Genomic DNA, 8,517 nt, shown 5'->3' with positions numbered 1-8,517 from the left:
CTAAAACTATTTATCTTTATCTTCGTGATGAACATAGATGTAATCTGCCAAATTTTCACGGAATTGCTTGTGTTTTCGTTGATCTTGAATATCAACCACTCTATGTAAATACTCCGATATCCTTAGTAGAAATTGCAGATGTTTAGGTTCCGTAGGCGAATACGTTGCAATATTGGTTCCTTTATCTTCAACAACCATGTAATGCATTATGATACATGCATACATGATACATCGTAGAGTATCTAACTCATAAGGTCTCGCCGCATGTTCAACTATGTGTCATTTCGATTTCAAAACTCCAAAAGCACGTTCAACATCCTTACGTGCTCATTCTTGTCGTCTCTTGAAATATTTGTCTCTTGGGTCTATTGGGTGTCGAAACGCCTTCACAAACATTAAATATGGTGAATATATTCTATTTGTAAGGTAATATACAAACTTATATTCATTTCCATTCACGGTGAAAGGAGCATCCGAGACTTTTCCTGATAAAAGATCGTCAAATATTGGTGATTGATCGAGAACGTTGACGTCATTGTTAGAACCCGCAACGCCGAAAAAAAGAATGCCAAATCCATAAATCTTGTGAGGCAACATCCTCTAATACCAACGAATGCGCTCCATGATGACTGCTTGAATACTGACATTTCTACGCCACGGGGCAATTTCTCCATTTCTAGTGTGTGCAGTCAATGCTCCCAAGCATACCCAGAAAACCATGTCTTTCTTTATGCGTCGCATATAGTTGTTGCATATCATGCAACAAAGGTTTACGCAAGTATTGATCACCAAAGGTTTCGACAACTCCTCTTGCCAATAAATACAAACTTTCTCGTGCGGTCCTCTCAGACATTCTCATATAATCGTCAATAGAATTGGGCGACTCCCCCATTGGCATAAGTTTAATTGCAGCAACATATTTATGCAACCCTGTGAAGTCTCGTTTACCTCTAGCATCATATCTCAATTGAAAAATTCATATGCAAATATATATTAAACATGTAAAATTTGTATTTATTTTATCTAAAAGTGACATTTATAAATTAGAAAAGAAACAAACGATACCTAAATATATATTTAACATGTAAAAATTGTATTTATTTTATCTAAAAGTGACATTTATAAATTAGAAAAGTGAAAACAAACGATATCTTGCTTCCATGGCGTTGGCTATCCTTTCAAACACATTTTTTTCGCAACGAAACCTTTTTTTGAAATCGCTTGGGTGGTAGACACAATTATCCGCAAAATAATCGTTAACTAGTCATCTATGTCCTTCCTCACAATCTCTATTTAACGTCGTACGTTGCGTGAGTAGTGGAGCTGGATTTGTCTGTAGTAGTTTGTCTGTACAATACCGGTACATCATACTCATGAACATATCGTCTTGTCGTTATCATCGTTGTACAAATGAGCCGGATCAAAACAATCCATGTTTTGGTTTTGAATTATTAAAAGAAATATGTAGTTGAGAGAAAGTTATGCAATTGGGTGTTATGTTTTTTGTAGTTAAAATTGATATAAATTGTTTGTATTTATAGTATATAAATAAATTTTGATTTTTTTTAAATCATCGGAACTGTTTAAAACCGGTCGAAATTGTGACCGTTTGGAAAAAGAAATGGTGTTACCTCCTGTGTTCACAATAACATCCGACCACGTAACACGTAATAACGGTAGGTAAGGGCGTAGCTACTTTGCAGGTAGGTAGGTCCTAGGACCTATCTATTTTTCTTAATATTAGTAATATTAATATAAAATATATATGAAAAAATTGGTGAACTATCTCATTAGTGTTATAGGGCTTACCTTGTAATTTTTGGAAAAAAACATATATACATCAACCTAAAATTTATATATTATAGTTTAATTAAAATAGTCCACTACCTCGATCCATTTAAAATTTATTCATTGGGAAATACATCAATAATAAAAGAAAACTTCACGAATGTGATCACTGATTAACATCTCCTAACGTTTGACGCCTCATAAGGTTCTTGCATGTCTGGTCGATAGATCCTTTTGTCCGTCATCTGGCGAGGCCACCGACAACCATTGTCCTTTCACTGGGTGCCACTTCTTCATGCTTATATTTTATATAATTCAATTTTTGAATGATAATTTAATATCATATATTAAAACAAGTGTTTTAGAAAGTATTGATAATGATATAATTATTAATATATATTTCAAGATATAAGATGTATTAGAGTTCAAATGTAAAACTATTATAAATATTGAAGTTATGTTTAATTATTTTAAGGCATACAACCTGATCCGATGCCATTAGTAATTTTTACTCTTTTATTTTTTTTAGTTTTATTTACATAAGGAATCACGTAGTTTTTGGTTCTAGATTCGTCACTGACGGTAGGCTAGGATGATGTACCGGTGTTATGGCGTCGTTATGTCAATGCCACCTCAGCATCACGCCATCTGGCGTTGCCCATACCGCATGATCTTATAGTTTCATATTTGCATTAATTACAAAGAATAATAACCAATTTCTTTTTTAATTTAACTATCAAAGGTCGAAATCAAAAACATTTCCTTTATTAAAAATATATAAATTTATTTTTATTTTTAAATATAATTTTAAGCAAGATATCATACTTTTAGGCTGAAGAAATGAAGCATAGCATGTCACATGTCTATCTCTAAACCTACAAACTTTTTGTCTGTGTTATTTTTGCCACACAAAATGCATAACATGTAATTTTTGGGGGTGGTTCAAGATGACATATTTGTTTTTTTTTTTTTTTAATTTAAATTAAAAAACAAAAACTTCAACAAAATAAAATAAAAAAGTTGCAATAATCAAAAGAAATTCATAACACTACAATTGAAATTAAAAGTTAAAATCACAAAGATTCGAACATAAACTTAAATCCTACATAAAATCGTTTCTCGAGTATTGATCGTCCAATTCATCTAGTAGTGGGCCGCTTGACGAACTCTTTGTACATATCTTCTTCGTTTCCACTGCACACAACTCGTTTCCTCCTCTAACTCTTGTTGTACCGACTTAGCAACAGTTATTGCGGTTTGAAGCAAAAAATCTAATATATCGGAAGAGGAAGATGATGAAGATGAAGATGATGAAGACGTTTTTTTGACAAATGAATAAGTTGTTGTGGTGTAAAATATGATGAATTAGAGTGATATTTATAGTGGAATAAAAAAAACCATTAAAACTAACCGTAGGAGGGTAACACTCACTTCTTCCCTCGGCACAAGAATGCAATTTACCGAGCCATTGCCGAGCATACACACCGACGCCACTGACCCATCTCCGCAACTTTGTCGTTCCACCGTAACTAAAGCTTTTTGTAAGATCCAAACAATTTCTTGTGATTTACAAATTTTAGTGAGCTAACTAGAAAATATGGTAAAGTTGGTTATCTTTGTAAACTTTGTATTTTCCATTTACATTTATTTTGTGATGACTATACTTTGTGATGTAGATTATTGCAATGAATCAAGTTCCTAAAAACTAAATGATTGGTATAATAATAATAATAATAATAATAATAATAATAATAATAATAATAATTATAAGATAAAATAAAAAAGCAAGAAAGAAAAATAATAATAATAAATTCAAAAGGAAATAAACAAATCAAACGTTCTCCTTTATCTTATTTTAGTGAGATTTGTGTTCTTGGATTTTGTATTTGTCTTATTGTTTTTTCTTGGGGGATCATGTTGTATATTTTCTATTTTGTTTTTTTACTCTTGATCTTCCACCCTTCACATTTCCCACTTCTACATGCCCTGCTTTTACTTCCTCCTATAGTACATGTTGTGGTTGTTCATAAACAACATGTATAGGTTCGACACTTCGACTTCTTCAGGTTATGTGTTTTGCTGTTGTGGTACAACTGCAATTCAAATAAAAAAATCACAATAACTATTAGTATTTTTTACTTAAAAATAAAATTAATGTCAAAATCAGGAAAAAAATAATAATAATAAGATATAACTGTTCACAATTCACAGCATATATATATATATATATATATATATATATATATATATATATATATATATATATATATATATATATATATATATATATATATAATAAGATACAACTGTTCACAATTTCACAGCATATATATATATATATATATATATATATATATATATATATATATATATATATATATATATATATATATATATATATATATATATAGGGTTAGGTTCATTTGAGACCACCTATATTTTGTGAGACCGTGAGACGCATTTTTTGATTTTTTTTTTTATTTTTTTTTTAGTTAATTCATGTTCCGAAAATAATATTTAAAAAAAGAATTTTTTGATTTTTCCATTTATTTTGCATTTTAAAATTATTTTTACAATATGTACAGTGTAATATTCTATTTAGAATATTTCACGTATTTTTCAAAAAAAATAGAATTTTTTTTATTTTTTTTAGTTAATTCAAGTTCCGAAAATAATATTTAAATTTTTTTTTTTTGATTTTTCCATTTATTTTGCATTTTAAAATTATTTTTTAGAATATGTCAGTGTAATATTCTATTTAGAATATTTCACGTATTTTTTCAAAAAAAAAAACGGAAATTTTTTTATTTTTTTTATATTTTTTTTAGTTAATTCAAGTTCCGAAAATAATATTTAAAAAAAGAATTTTTGGATTTTTTCATTTATTTTGCATTTTAAAATTATTTTTAGATTTGGTCTCACGGTCTCACAAAATTAGAATGGTCTCAAATGAATATATATATATATATATATATATATATATATATATATATATATATATATATATATATATATATATATATATATATATATATAATACATGCATAAGAGTAATCTAATTAACCGCTCATATACACAAAAGAACTAACCATTCATACACATGTATAATAATCATATAATTCTTCAGCAATAAGTCAATTTCAAACATATCTAGTTCTTTAGGAATTTGTTAACAACTGACACATATATGCTTTAGAATCTAATTCTTTTATAATCTTTTAACTATTAATTTGACAATACCTGGTTCAAACGAAATTATGTTCACATATATTCTATATTACTACCACCAAGGTACAAGTTAGGAGAGTAAGAAAAATATAAACACGTAGCATATGTTACATTAAATTGAATAACATCCAAATGAGAAGTGATATAAAAAAGAAGCAATGAATGATGCAATTATAGTTCATGTATAGGATTAAACTAAAACTTTAACAACAGACAAAATATACTTACAATTATGTTAATTCTAAAAGAATAATTTACTTCTCTTCGAAATCGTTCAGAACAAGTATTAATATATGTCATATAAAAATAATGAAATGCTAATATACAAAAATAAAAATCAGCTAATTCTAAGAATAAGGGTCAGCTAATTCTGCAGGAATCAAGTGATCATTAAAAGACAAGAATTGATTCTATACAATAAAACTTTTCATACATAATAATTTATGTTTTTAAATGTTGTATTGTATAACTTTATTAAGCATAACATATTATGTACGGATAAAAATTGTTTCGTACGAATCACTTCCTTTAAGGGACATAATATAACATACAACCATAATATATTTCTGATTCTTAATGAATTAAATAGATTATGCATGTGGGTGATCATTAAATAATCAAGTTTATGTATGTAAAAGTCTATGTACAACCATAAAAATTAGCTAATTCTTCTATATATTTTTAAATTTTTATTCATAAAAAATTAAGTAAATTACACGAATGGTCCCTATGGTTTAGGATATTTTGCACGTTTGGTTCATAACTTATTTTTTTAACTCGGAATGTCCCTACTATTTGTTTTTGTTACGTGCTTAGTCATTGTCTTACCTAAAAAAAACTATTTTGCCCTTGATTTATTAATTTATTTAAATAATCACACCTCCAACCCCACTCCTCTCACCTTATCTTACCTACTCCATTATTTTTCTCTATTTAAATAATAGTCTTTTTAAGTAAGACAGATCAATTCGCAACAAAAACAAATAGTAGGGACTAAATGTATAACAAAACAAACAATATGTACTTTCTGAGTAAAAAGTTAGAGACCAAACGTATAAATTACCCCAAACCATAGGGACCATTCGTGTAATTTACTCTAAAAATTTGTTAATTCTTATGCATGTTCTTTATATAAGAAATAGAAAAATAATTCTTATAAATAAACAAAATTGTATACACAATTTTTTCGCATGATTCATGTTTATAAATAATCACTTAATTCTTAGAATAAACATAATTATATGCAAATCACTTTTTCCAAACCATTTATTTATATTATTCTCGAAGAATAATCTTTTTCCAAACCACGTTTTTCTTGACATCCCCAATATAAAACACTTTTATGCCTTTCTTAATTTCAAATTTTTGGTTAATTTTCGTACATTTTTCTCAAAGGATTTAAGCATCACATTCTTAAATTGAAACAAAGTAAAACCCTAAACCATTACTAAATTTTTATTTATATATATTCTTGAAGAATGCAAAAAAATAAAGTACTAACCTGGTAATGGAGCTACAAAATTGTCGACTTATCCAAACTTAACGGTGCATCACACGTATTTGTAAATTTTGATTCGAAATTCTACTAAAACCTTAAACTTATAAATAAATCTCAACCTGGAAATAAATTTCAACTTTGGTGCTTAAAACTGCTTTAATATCTCCCGCATAAGTTCGATTCTATTTTTGTGCGATCAAAGTGAGAAGAATGAAGTATAGAAAGATCCCTCAACCTTCGAGCATACAACAAATCCCAAAATGAGACCTTGTTTGATTTTCCAACAATAAATGGAGACAATGGCTTAGGGTTAGGGTTTCGCCAATGGAGATGAACCTAGTAATGGGGTCAATGGTGTTGTTTGTGGAATGGAGATGATGATAGTCTTAGTGTTGGTATAAGGGTGTGAAATTGATGTCTTTTTTAAAGGGTTATTAATTGATTTAATTTATTTACCATACATAATTATAGCTAAAATTACTATTATGCTCATAGCAAATGTATGGTAAACAATTGGTCATACAATCATACAATACTTGATGGTTATACATAATCCTGACTATATATATATATATATATATATATATATATATATATATATATATATATATATATATATATATATATATATATATATATATATATATATATATATATATATATATATATATATAGGTTAGGTTCACTTGATACAGATATATTTTTATGAGATCATAAAACAACTTTTTTTAGTGAAGTGTTTTAGTATTCTATTGTTTATAAAAATATAATAAATGTAATATTTTAATATTCTAAAATAATATTGTTAATATATTTTATATTAAAATATTCTAAATATATATAATATTATAATATTATACATATTATATTTTTACAAATAATAATATATTAAAATATTTAATTAAAAAAAATTAATTTCAGGATCTTACAAAATTATATCCATCTCAAATAAATTTTTACCTATTATTCGACATATTACTGTTAAAAGTTTTTCAGTGTAAAAAGGTGGTATCACTAATAATTCGTGCTGGATATTGTTTTCTTGAAATTTAAAAATCTAGTTCGTTTTTTTAAGATATCAGAATTAAATTTGATGTTTGCTGGAATATAGACAAAGAAAATGAATTGACAATTGTAATCTATATATTTGCCAAATCAACACTTCTCTGTTGGCCGACCTAAAATTTATTTGTTGGGCCAGGCCTGTTTGATTATAAACCACGTGCCATGCCACCTACCTATGTCCGTTATGAATAGATGGCTTACCCATCAAATTTTGTCATTTTAATAAAATAATTAAATAATACAATAAAGAAATCGGTCGGAACTTTGGTGGTAGATTACAAACTTGCCCTTCCCCTTTAATCAAAGCTTCTTATCTTTTGCTACTTTGACCTTTATTTTCCTACTCATGAAATATACTTATTCCATATCTAGTATAATCTTGAGTAATAATTATGGGTTAAATATTCCTTATCTAGTATAATCTTGAGTAATAATTATGGGTTAAATATTCCTTATCTAGTATAATCTTGAGTAATAATTAAGGGTTAATCATAAAAATGACTAAAATTTCATGTTGTATCTAGCATAGTGACAATCTCTTAGACCCTTTACATAAACAACAAACAATGAATACCATAATCCTATATGAACGAAATAATGAAGGTAGATGTTGGTAATTTTGTCTTTACCCAAGTGTAGATGAATATTATCTATAAAATGGCCTCGGATAAACAAAATGGGAACCTATGATCGTATAAATACAAGAGAGTAAGCATATCTAAGCAATAAAAGTGATACTTAGAGACATACATACATGATATATATGATAGAAGATGTAAAAAATGTCAGAAAAATGTGCAATACAAACAATAGATATCATTAGCATATACATGCAATAACAGGTAGTTGCTAAAGAGGGAAATGTAGAAAAAATAGTAAGCAAGCATGAAATGACAATAAAAAAGGGAGGAAATAAAATGAAGAGTGACCTAGACTAC

The sequence above is a fragment of the Lactuca saligna genome, chromosome 8 (genome assembly GCF_052625555.1).
Source record: "Lactuca saligna cultivar CGN05327 chromosome 8, ASM5262555v1, whole genome shotgun sequence".
Classification (NCBI taxonomy): domain Eukaryota; kingdom Viridiplantae; phylum Streptophyta; class Magnoliopsida; order Asterales; family Asteraceae; genus Lactuca; species Lactuca saligna.
The sequence above is the reverse complement of the archived record's forward strand: the minus strand, read 5'-3'. Positions refer to the sequence as shown.